Source organism: Amblyraja radiata, chromosome 1 (genome assembly GCF_010909765.2).
Source record: "Amblyraja radiata isolate CabotCenter1 chromosome 1, sAmbRad1.1.pri, whole genome shotgun sequence".
In the NCBI taxonomy this organism is placed as follows: Eukaryota; Metazoa; Chordata; class Chondrichthyes; order Rajiformes; family Rajidae; genus Amblyraja; species Amblyraja radiata.
Window position 1 is genome coordinate 53,916,989 of NC_045956.1, and position 13,251 is coordinate 53,930,239.

The following is a 13,251-nucleotide window of genomic DNA, read 5'->3' on the forward strand; positions in this document are numbered from 1 at the left end:
TGAGAACCTACTTGGCTGACATTATGTCGGCATGCCATTCTGGGCGTGGTCTTTCACTCTGAGATGCAGTAATACAGCTTGTAGATCTCCTCCCATACTATTGAGTCTGAAGAAGGGTTCCGACCTGAAACGTCACATGTTCTTTTTCTCCAGAGATGCTGCCAGACCCGCTGAGTTGCCCCAGCACTTTATGTCTATCTTCAGTACAACTCCAGCTACCAGGGTTCAGTCCTGACCTCCATTGCTGTCTGTGTGGAGTTTGCATGTTCTACTTGTGGACTGTGTGTGTTTTCCCTTGCTACCCCGGTTTCCTCCTATCTCTCAGAACCTGCAGGTTGGTTTGGTCTTTCTTTCCTTCCGTCATTCTTCACAAAGCTATTTTTCATTATTTGCAACTCGTTCAATGAAAATGAAGATAGACACAAAATGCTGGAGTAACTCAGCGGGTCTGTCAGCATCTCTGAGGAAAAGGAATAGGTGACACTTCATCAAAGCCATAGACGAGCCTCTACCTAGCGATCAGGCATTTTTGTTGCTTCCTCGAGGGCTGGGCTTTCACTGGTTTCAGGGACCACAAACCGCTTACTTTCACGTTGAGCAAGCTCGCTGACCTGTGGTCCGCTAGGCAGCAGCAGCACCTCGCCTACATATCCGCGTTCACGACTGACATTCGGGATGTAGCAGGGAAGCTTAATGTCGTGGCCGACGCGTTGTCCCGTCCAGCCATCCCATCGGTTTCGGCTCTGGACCTCGGAGTCGACGACGCAGAGCTGGCAGCGGATTCGGGCCTTGAGCTAGCTGAGGTGCCTTGCGGCGCGGCTGATGTCTAGGTCCTCTGTGATGTCTCCACGGGTAGAGCCCGTCCGATTATCCCGATCAGTTGGAGACGACGGATCTTCGACACAGTCCACAGCTTAGCCCACCCGTCCATTCGTGCCACATCCGCCTTGGTAGCGTCTAAGTTTGTTTGGCATGGGTTGCGGAAGCAGGTGCCCACATGGACCCATGCTTGCGTCCCGTGTCAGACTTCCAAGGTTCAGCGACATGTGCGGGCCGCCCGTGCAGGATTTCGCTGTGCCTGATGGCAGGTTCCTACATATTCATGTAGAGCTTGTCAGACCCTTACCATGTCCGTGTGGGGCCACGCACCTGCTTACTATAGTGGACAGGTTCACTAGGTGGCCGGAGGCAATCCCGTTGGCGGATTCCTCCGTGGAGGCTTGCGCTCGGGCTATCGTGTCCAACTGGATAGTTCGTTTTGGGGTCCCGTCCGACATCACCACAGACTGTGGGGCTGAGTTTACCTTGTCTTTGTGGTCCTGCTTAACGCAGCAATATGGCGCCAGCCTACACCAGATGACCGCTTATCACCGGGAGGCGAATGGATTAGTCGAGCGGTTCCATAGACACCTTATGTCGGTGTTGAAGGCCCGGCTCACCGGCCCCGATTGGGTTGACCAGTTGCCCTGGGTCCTCCTGGGCATCAGAACTACGCCAAAGGAGGACCAGGACGCCTCCTCGGCCGAGCTCGTCTATGGCTCGGCTTTACGGGTTCCAGGGGATTTCCTGCCCGCCATCTGTGATCAGGAGGTTTCGGCTTCGGCGGTGCTAGTCGACTTTCGTGAGCGGGTGCGCGCGGTATTCCCTGTCCCCACCTCCAGGCATGGGTCAGCTTCGGTGCATGTGCCAGTGCCATTACAGGATTGTGCTTATGTTTTCCTTCGTAGGGACGCTCACCGCTCGCCGCTGCAGCGGGTTTATGAGGGGCCGTATAGCGTGCTGAGGATTGGAGTCTCCACATTCACGTTGGACGTGGGCTGCCGGGAGGAGTTCGTCTCCGTCAGCCGCCTCAAGCCCGCGCACGTGGACGAGGACAGCCCAGTGTTTGTTGCGTAGAGGTTGTCTGCCGGCCGTTCTGTCGTCTCCTGCCCCTGTTGTTCCCGGCCCTGTTTCGCCGGTCCCCGTTGTTATGCCCGCCCCTCATTCACGGTTTTCGCGTCCCCCCGGTTCTGTTCTGCCGGTCCCTGTTGTTACGCCCCTCGCGCGTTCGAGGACTACGCATTCAGGCCGTACTATTCGGCTCCCGTTGAGTTTCAATACCTCGGTTTCTGGGGGGGGCCATGTAGCGGCACCTACTGGTGTGCGCCAGCGTCAAACCCTGCGTTCGGAAGCCGCGCGCACGTGACTCTGGGAGGGGTCGGGTTTTCGTGCGGTTTCTGGGCTCAGCCCGCCAGTCGATTGAGGACCACCGTTGTGGTCAGTTGTGTATTAGAACCTGTGAGATCGGAGAACCTCAATTCAAAATAAATCTTGTTCAAACAACCGATTGTCGTTTCTAATCCACCAAAATTTCAACCATCTCTAATTTGGCACCGTCAATGCAAACCGGGGTAGATGTACCACGTCGCTTCCTGAAGTCAATCACTATATCCTTTGTCTATGTTACCCACTGTCTGATCCACTCCCTAGACATTCAGGGCAATTCAAGTTCAAGTTCAAGTGAGTTTATTGTCATGTCCCTGTATAGGACAATGAAATTCTTGCTTTGCTTAAGCACACAGAAAATAGTAGGCATTTACTACAAAACAGATAAATGTGTCCATATACCATGATATAAATATATACACACATGAATAAATAAACTGATAAAGTACAAATAGCAGAAAGTGGTTATTAATAATCAGAGTTTTGTCCGAGCCAGGTTTAATAGCCTGATGGCTGTGGGGAAGTAGCTATTCCTGAACCTGGTTGTTGCAGTCTTCAGGCTCCTGTACCTTCTACCTGAATGTAGCAGGGAGATGAGTGTGTGGCCAGAATGATGTGGGTCTTTGATGATACTGCCAGCCTTTTTGAGGCAGCGACTGCGATAAATACACCCGATGGAAGGAAGGTCAGAGCCAATGATGGACTGGGCAGTGTTTACTACTTTTTGTAGTCTTTTCCTCTCCAGGGCGCTCAAATTGCCGAACCAAGCCACGATGCAACTGGTCAGCATGCTCTCTACTGTGCACCTGTAGAAGTTAGAGAGAGTCTTCCTTGACAAACCGACTCTCCGTAATCTTCTCAGGAAGTAGAGGCACTGATGAGCTTTTTTGATAATTGCGTTAGTGTTCTCGGACCAGGAAAGATCTTCAGAGATGTGCACGCCCAGGAATTTGAAGTTCTTGACCCTTTCAACCATCGACCCGTTGATATAAATGGGGCTGTGGGTCCCCCTCCTACTCCTTCCAAAGTCCACAATCAGTTCCTTGCTTTTGCTGGTGTTGAGGGCCAGGTTATTGCGCTGGCACCATATGGACAGTTGCTCGATCTCTCTTCTGTACTCTGACTCATCCCCATCAGTGATACGTCCCACAACAGTGGTGTCATCAGCGAACTTGATGATGGAGTTCGCACTGTGGTTGGCTACACAGTCATGGGTATAGAGTGAGTACAGCAGGGGGCTGAGCACGCAGCCTTGAGGTGCTCCCGTGCTGATTGTTATCGAGGCTGACACATTTCCACCAATACGAACAGACTGTGGTCTGTGGATGAGGAAGTCGAGGATCCAGTTGCAGAGGGATGCGCAGAGACCCAGTTCTGCGAGTTTGGTAACCAGTTTGGAGGGGATGATTGTGTTGAATGCCGAGCTGTAATCGATGAATAACAGCCTGACATATGAGTTTTTGTAGTCCAAGTGGTCCAGTGCGGAGTGGAGGGCCAGCGAGATCGCATCCACCGTTGATCTGTTGTGGCGGTAAGCGAACTGCAGTGGGTCCAGGTTTTTGTCGAGGTAGGAGTTGATTTGCTCCATGATCAGCCTCTCAAAGCACTTCATCACCACCGGCGTTAATGCCACTGGTCGATAGTCATTGAGGCACGTCACCTTACTCTTCTTGGGCACCGGTATAATTGACAATTTACAATAGTCAACAAACCTACAAACCCGTGAGAGAATGTGGGATGTGGGAGGAATCTGGAGCATCCGGAGGAAACCAGGTGGTCACAGGGAGAATGTACAAACTCTGTACAGACACCATGCAAAGTCAGGATTGAACCCGGGTCTCTGGCGCTATAAGGCAAATACTCTACTGCTGCGCCACAGTTCCAGAGGGCAATTGCAAACTTGCACATCTTTGGGAATGTGGGAGGAAACCGGAGCACCTGGAAGAAACCCATGTAGTCACAGAAAGACCCGTGCAAACCCCACACATACAGTCTCCGGGTCTCTGGTGCTGTAAGGAAGCAGCTCTACCACAATCATTTCACTATAGGCGGTTCATTGACCAACATGCACTTTGTGATGTACAGAAGAAGTGAAAGGTGCTACATAAATTCAAGTTCTTTATATGTCATTGAGCCAATAACTGCAAATCTATGGTTGATTATTAAAATATGTCACATTACCACAGGGCTATAGCAAACCATAACTTTCTCACAGTGGTTCAAATGGAGTTTTTGTGGTTGTCATTTCCTTTGTTTCATAAGTTGCACCTAAGCTTTTCACAGAGAATTACGAAAGAGGAAATTTCAGAATCTTACCGTTTGCTTCTTACAGAAAATATCTGAACCGGCAGCTAATCAGAAACCGGCAAGTCAGACCAGTAAAGAAATGAGTCACACTGGGACTCCTACATTGCTTCAAGACCAGTAAAGATACCAGCAAAGTCATTGTGTAGGAAGGAACTGCAGATGTTAGTTGGCACCAAAGATAGACACAAAGTGCTGGAATAACTCAGCAGGTCAGGCAGCATCTCTGGAGAAAAGGAATAGGTGACATTTCAGGTCAATACCCTTCATCAAACTTAAGGTGAGGGGGGAAGTCTGATGAAGGGTCTTGATGAAGGGTCATCTATTCCTTTTCCTTTTAGACTTTTTAAAGTATAAGTTCTTGACACCTAAATAGATATGAAGGCTTACCAGAATGCGAGACACAAAACACTGGAGTAACTCAATGGGTCAGGCAGCATCTTTGAAGAAAAGGAATGGGTGACTTTTCGGGTCAAAACCCTTCTTCAGATCCTGTCGGAGAGAGGCGGAGAACTTCTTCCAAGTAGGCATTCCGAGGAGACTTCCGTCGGAGAGAGGAGAACTTCTTCTGCCTAGCTTTGAGGATATTAGCTATAATAAGAGGTTAGACAAACTGGGATTGTTTTCTCTGAAGCATCGGAGGCTGAGGGGGGGGCCTGATAGAAGTATATAAAAATTATGAGAGGCATAGATAGAGTAGAAAGACAGTACCTTTCCCCCAGGATGAAAATATCAAATGCTATATGCATATCTTAAAGGTGAGAGGGAAAAGTTTAAAGGAGATATACAGGGTATGTAGCTCACTCTGGGAATGGAAGAGCCAATACCAAGAAGGTCAGGATGGGAATGGAAAGGGAAGTTAAAATGGTTCACTCCTGGGAAGTCCAGCAGTCCTTGGCGGTAAAAGCGCGTGTTTAAGACACGGTTGCCTAGTCTACGCCTACATCGGGAGTAGCGAATGCAGCAGACAAGGTTGGAAGAGGAACATGTGAGCCTCTGTCTCACTTGCATGGGCTACTGGTTGCCCTGCGATGGCAGGAGATGTAACACCAGACCCTACAAATCCTCACTGCTGATTGACCATATCAATTGTCTAGATGCTCCAGAGAAACCAATCTGAGTTTGTCCAACCTCTCCTTGTAGCTAATACCCTCAAAGCTAGGCAGAACTGTCTGAAGAAGGGTATCGACCCGAAACGTCACCTCCCCATGTTCTCCAGAGATGATGCCTGACCCGCTGTGTTACTCCAGCACTTTGTGTCCAGTTGTCTTGTTTGATTGGCTAGACACCGACAGTTTAGTGTGGGGTTATCAACATAACGTGGCCCAAGTTATTGTCCATGTGATAGCTATTTACGTTGAACGGTTTGTCTGCCAAGATCAAACTCCCCCAGTAATTTTCTTGGTTATTTCCTCAGATTTCCCAGGTAATTTCCTCTACGCTCGACGAGTTGTAACTACATCCTCCCTCCAGTGGTGGTGCTGCAGTGCCACTGTTGGTAAAAGACTGCAATTACAGCACTGCAAGTTTACATGGATGCTTTTTTAAAATCAGAAACCACTGCCTGGTGTCTAATTAGATTGGAGAGTTAAAAATAGGTACAAAGTATCCCATTTAAAAAATGAAGATTAGTGGTGGGTATTACACATCTGAGGGGGTAAACACAACAAAGGCAAATGTGATTGGAGTTCAAAAGTGAACATTCTTCCAGGTGCAGACTGATAATACATCGGATCCAGTCCAATTATCCTTACTTTACCTCAAGACTGCACCTGACATTGATATTTTGTTTATGTACAGCACCCCAGGTGATTAATTAATGTCTGTGTATGAATAAATATTTTTTGAAGATTGTTTTTAGGTGTCTACTCAAGATCATAAAGATATTCCATTAGCTTCTGGGGATCAGCAGTGAACAAATAACTAATCTAACACTTTCTGTGAACATCGAACGTAGAACAGTACAGCACAGGAACAGGCCCTTCGGCCCACAATGTCTGTTCTGAATATGATGAGTCAAGAGCAAAGATCATATGATCTTTGGTCAAGAGAGTGTTACTGTCATGTGTTCTGAAAGGGAATAATGAATTTCTTACTTGCAGCAGCACAACAGATATGTAAACACAGCACTCTGAAAACACCATAATAAGCAGCGAAATGTGCAAAATAATGCAAAAATAAACTAATCTCATCAACCTGCACATGATTTATGTCCCGACATTCATGTCCTGCACATCCCTGTGCATATCTAAAAGCTTCTTTTAAATGCCCCAATTGTACCTGCCTCTACAACCAGTCCTGGTAGCTTGTTCCAGGCACCGATCACTCTCTGTGTAAAAATAATGTGCCTTTAAACTGTAACATTCTCACCTTATGCAATTCCTTCTGGTCTTAGACATTTCCACCTGAGACAAAGTATTTGACTGCCCTATCTGTGCCTCTGATGACTTTAAGATTTCACAAAATGAATGCCCAAACAAATATTAAAATACTTCTAATCAAGTCCACACACAAGATTAGAAGTCATCCAGCCAGAGCTGAACACACTTCTCGGCATCTGCATACAATGGTGTCTTTCTTGTCGCTTCTTGTGCATGGTGGTGGAATGATTGGTGGAAACAGGGCCGCGATGTGAACGCTCTTTCCTTAACCCCATTAAAATACTAATATATTTCTTTCTTTCAGACAGGAAGAGAGGCAGAAATCAGGAAACAACAGGGCTTAACACGTGTGAGATGGAATAGACAATAGACAATAGACAATAGGTGCAGGAGTTGGCCATTTGGCACTTCGAGCCAGCACCGCCATTCAATGTGATCATGGCTGATCATCCCAAATCAGTACCCCGTTCCTGCCTTCTACCCATATCCCCTGACTCCGCTATTTTTAAGAGCCCCATCTAGCTCTCCCTTGAAAGCATCCACCACCCTCTGAGGCAGAGAATTCCACATACTCACCACTCTCTGTGAGAAAAAGTGTTTCCTTGTCTCCGTTCTAAATGGCTTACTCCTTATTCTTAAACTGTGTCCCCTGGTTCTGGACTCCCCCAACATCGGGAACATGTTTCCTGCCTCCAGCGTGTCCAAACCTTTACGATCTTATATGTTTCAATAAGATCCTCTCTCCAGAGTGTACAAGCCCAGCTGCTCCATTCTCTCAGCTTGTGACAGTCCCGCCATCCCGGGAATTAACCTTGCAAACCTACGCTGCACTCCCTCAATAGCAAGAATGTCCTTCCTCAAATTAGGGGACCAAAACTGCACACAATACTCCAGGTGTGGTCTCACTAGGGCTTTGTACAACTGCAGAAGGACCTCTTTGCTCCTATATTCAATTCCTCTTGTTATAAAGGCCTGCCTGCTGTACCTGCATGCTTACTTTCATAAGGGTGCAGCAGCTTTCATTAAAGACCTTTTCGCGGGATACCGACAAATTCATGGTAACCAGGCAAAGACAACATGGTTTTGTGAAAGGGAAATTGTGTTTGATCAATTTAGTTTAGTTTGGTTTAGAGAAACAAACCGAAAAAACGCCCTTTGTCTCACTGAGTCCACTTCGACCAGCGATTCCTGTACACATTCGCATTATCCTACACACGAGGGACAATTTACAATTTGTACTGAGCCAAATTAACCTACAACCTGTACATCTTTGGAATGTGGAAGGAAACAGGAGCACCCAGGGAAAACCCATGCGGTCACGGGGAGAATGTATAAACTCTGTACAGACAGCACGTGTAGTCAGGATGGAACCCAGGTCTCTGGTGCTGCAGTCGCTGTAAGGCAGCAACTCTACCGCTGGGCCACTGCGCAGCTCTAATGACAATTTATTAGAGTTCTTTGAATAATGTGTGCTGGAGATAAAGGGGAAGTTGGAGATGTCCTATACGTAGATTTCTAGAGAGAGCTTGATTAGTTACTGAATTAAAGATTACTGTAAAAGTGGGTCAAAAACAAGCAAATGGGATTCGCCCAATATGACACTTTGTCAGCATGAACAAGGTGGGCCGAAAGGCCTGTTTCGGCGCTGTACAACTCAATGACACCATTTCCCTTGGACATATTTTCTGACGTAACATTTTGGTGTGGATAAAAAAATATTGGCTGGCTAATATGAAACTGTGATTAGGCATAAATGGGATGTTTTCTGGCTCTTAAGATGTAATGGTTTGGTGTTAACTGTGCTAATGACTAACAGATAGTTAGGAAAGTTCGCTTTTTTAGAGTTTTGGAGATAGAGCATGGAAACAGGCCCTTCAGCCCACCAAGACTATGCTGACTATCAATCACCAATTCACACCAATTCTACGTCAACTCATTTTCTCATCCATTCCCTACATGCTAGGGGAAATTTACAAAGGCCAACTAACCTACAAACCCACACATCTTTAAGATGTGGGAGGAATCCGGAGCACCTGGAGAAAGCCCACTTGGTCACAGGGGGAACATGCAAACTCCACACAGACAGCACCAGAAGTCAGGATTGCATCCAGGTCCTTGGCGCTTTGTGAACCATTGTGTTGCCCTGGAAGATAAAGGAATAGAACTAGATTAGGCACGGCAAAGATCTGACAAATGGTGAAAATTTGAAATAGTCTATTTTTGTCCTCTTCTTCTTATCGAGTCCACACACAAGATTAGAAGTTGTTCAGCCAGAGCAGAACTCACTTCTCAGCATCTACACAATGTTGACTGTCTTACGCTTCTTGTGCTTCTTGTGCGTGTTGGTGGAAAGATTAGTGGAGACAGGGTCGCGATGTGAACGCTCTTTCCTTGATCCCGCCTATTTTGGTACGAACCAAATAAAAGAAGCACATTTCCAGTTAATGGTGAGAGGTGGTTAAACTCAGAAATGCATTGGGATCTGGGTGCAGGGCTTGTAAAAAGATATTTAGGATTGAGCAAGTAAGTTTCTGAAGAAATACATTGAATATGAGTTTTGACAATTTATTAGTTGCCATCATCACAATATGACAACAGTAGTTTCGAGTGTCGTGAGACAGGCCCTATAGTCCGTTAAATTCACACCAACCATCCACCCGTTCATGCTAGTTCTATCTTATTTCAGTTTCGCATCCACTCCCTACAAACTAGGAGCGATTTTACAGAGGCCAAGTAATCTATAAACCCGCCCGTCTTTGGGATGTGGGAGGAAACCGGAACACCCAAAGGAAACCCACGTGGTCACAGGGAGACCATGCAAATTCCTCATACAGCACCTAAAGTCAGAATCGAACCTGGGTCTATGGCACTGTGAGGCAGCTCCTTTACCAGCTACACCACTGTGCAGCCTTGCACATGGTATTTTACATCTGGAGTACTGTTTACACTTTTGATCTCATTTAAGTGAGGATGTAAAGTACAATGGAAGCAATTCAGAAAATGTTTTCCAAACTCATATCTGGAATGTGTACAGGATGGCCAGGCTGGGCTTGCATCTACTGAAGAGGTGAGCGGTGACTTGCTTGAAATATTTAAGGTACTGTGGTGTCTTGAGAGGGAGAATATGGAGATTGTGTTTTTCCTTGTTAGAAATCTGCAACTAAAATCACTGTTTAGAAATGAGTAACCAGATAAGAGAGGGATACATCAATATTATTTTTCTCTCTGAGGATTGTGAGTCATTGCAACTCTGCTCTTTGAAGCTTGATGGAAGTAGAATTTTGGAGCCAATGGTAGTTTATTTCAATCTAGTTTAGCTTAGTTTAGTTTAATTTAGTTTAAACTGTAGTTTACAGTTTACTTCAAAAAGTGGTGAACACTGCCCAGTCCATCACAGGTACTGATCTCCCCACCATCGAAGGGATTTACAGGAGTCGCTGCCTCAAAAAGGTAGCCAGCATCATCAGAGACCCACACCACCCCGGCCACACTCATTTCCTGCCATCGGGAAGAAGATATAGGAGCCTGAGCCTGAGAACTGAAACATCCAAGTTCAGCCAACAGGCCATTAAACACTACATCAGGGGTCGGCAACATTGTTCTGCATAGGGGCCGGGACACATGTCTGTGTGCGGATGGCGGGCCACATCTATCACGTGTACACATGGATCCCGCCCCCATACCGCCCCAGATGGCAGGCACCAAATCACGTGTTCACAGAAGGTAGACAAAAATGCTGGAGAAACTCAGCGGGTGAGGCAGCCTCATGCAATCCTTGCATGACTCACCCACTGAGATTCTCCAGCATTTTTGACTACCTTTGATTTTTCCCGCAACTGTGGTTCTTTCTTTAACGTGTTCACAGAAGGTGCGTGGCCGTGCCGGCGGCTTTGCGCAGGATGCGGTACAGCCAGAGCTCGGCGCTTGGCTGCGCGCGGCAGGCCGGATGATTACAGGGGAAAAAATGCATCTGCGGGCCAAATGTCTTCGGGTTACGGGCCGCATTATGCCTGGGTGCCGTAGGCTGCCGACCCCTGCACTACAACCTCCAAATAAGCTTTGAACTACATAGACAAAATTGCTCAATATATATATATTTATTTACACACACACACACACACACACACACACACACACACACACACACACACACACACACACACACACACACACACACACACATATATATATATATATATATATATATATATATATATATATATATATATATATATATATATATATATATATATATATATATTCTGTTGTGTTGCTGCAAGTAAGAATGTCATTGTTCAATTTGGGATATATGACAATAAACACTCTTAACTTGACTTTTAAATCTGTTTCTCTTTCCACTGATGCTGCCTGACCTAGAGAGTATTCTCAACATTTTCTGTTTTAATTTCAGCTTTCCATTGTCTGTAATTTTTTTTTTGATTTTGCACATAAATGCATATATCATTTTTTCAAATCATCCGTGACTATTGTGACTCCACTGTTACACCATCTTCGTTTTGCAGATATATTCAGGAAAGCTAGAAATATGCATCAAATATGGTTATCTATTTAGAATTCAGCTGGCAACATTTTTCACACTAATGCCAATGAAATTTGCCTTTTTTGAGAGCAACTCATCCAAGACCTAATGAAAGGATTTGTCTCTAATATATCTGCCCCTCCTTCCCATTAAATAGCTTGCAGGTTTAGAACAGATTAGATTAGAGATACAGCTATGGTTGCCAACTTTCTCACTCCTAAATAAGGTCAAAATAAGGGACAAATTCCTGATGACATAAAGTAGCGATGTTACAAAACTTTGAGATTTAAAAAATCAAGTCTGCAATTTATCCCATCAGATAAAGCATGAAAAGAAGTTTAATTTGACACCTAATTCACTTACATATCTCCAGTATTAAAAAAGTTATGGCCATTTTCATACTCGGAAATTAGCATCTTGACAACTCACAAAAGCTGTGATCGAGGACAGTCAAAAGCCCATAACATTCTTAAAAATTAAGAGAATTGAATGAAATTTTCAGTTATTATAGATTGAAGCATTTTGAAACAAGTATAAAACATCTTACTTGGATGACCTAAAATTAAAGCATATCATTAGTTAGTTACCTAATTGTAGCTAATTACAAAATTGACCGGTTCGACGGATATAGTAATTTACACCCAGACTGCCTTGAAAATTCAAAAATGTGATATTCTCAAGATCGGAACTTAATATTGTATTATATGCTGTAAGTCCATAACAGATAGGTAAATAAATTACAATTTCTAGCAATAGACCGTCTTTATGGAGAAGATCAGTTGCTAGCTGGTACATTGGCATATCATAATCAGCAGCACCTTCATACTTTTCAGATTGTAACCAATAAACAACTCTGTACACCTTGTTTTTCCTCAACTTTTCAATTTTGGCATTGTTAACTACAAGTTTTTGCTCTTCAAACCACGCATGACATGCCTTTCTGCCCACTACTTTCCCATTAACAATGTCCTGTAGATTCCATTTCTTAAGAAAAGGATATATTTTTTAAATAGCCTAAGTATCCAAATAACAAACTAATCCCATTCACACAAGAATTCACAATATAACATGATTTTAAAATCTAACTGTCATGAACTTATAGGCCAAATGGAAGGAATTTAATGTTTAATTCCCATAAACTAATCCAGAAACATCCACTCAAAATATAATCAAAATTATTGTTTTTTGCACAATACATGTGACTCAAACTGTTGTGAATATTTAGTTTAAAAATAATGATTATGGAGAGAGAATAACACAAAATATAGACAATTTAGACGGCTTATGACATGATTGTCCAAAAAAAAAAGAGAATTTTAATCATCTTGCGAGTGGGTGATTCTGGAACGCGATCGATTCGATCGTTGCATTTACGGTGAATTTGAACCCCATATTGGCAGGAAAAACACTGCCAGTTCATATGGGGCCCAAATAACATTTTCGCAATGTAAAATTAGATTAAAACCATCCCAAGAAGCAAGATTATATGTAAAATAGACGACTTACCCTTTGTTTTGTCCCGTTCTTGCGATCCGTCACGTTGCAGGCGTTGAGGGCGTTAGAAATCGCTTTTTATTTTAATCCAATTATTAAATTGTCCAGCGGATTAAAAAATAAAAACTGGGAACGGAAGTCCGATCGATTTTTCTTCAGCAGCTAGCAACCCGAGAAAAAACCGCCTCCGACAGGCAGTACAAAACTGCATTTTAATCCCGCCCCCCCTCTCAAAGGCGCCAGAGTTGCGCACACGACCAGCGGCAGAACTGCAGCGCCGCTGAAGGTAAGTTTTGTAACATCGCTACATAAAGTACAGAAGGCCTT

At 44.8% G+C, this 13,251-nt stretch overlaps 1 long non-coding RNA gene across 1 annotated transcript; it reads left to right on the forward strand.

Moving 5' to 3' along the window:
• The first annotated feature begins 697 nt into the window (after positions 1–697).
• On the forward strand, positions 698–10,860 carry LOC116971998. The gene is made up of 3 exons (XR_004411695.1): positions 698–709; positions 5,398–5,399; positions 10,789–10,860. It is a non-coding gene; the product is annotated as an uncharacterized LOC116971998 (long non-coding RNA).
• Positions 10,861–13,251: the final 2,391 nt, after the last annotated feature.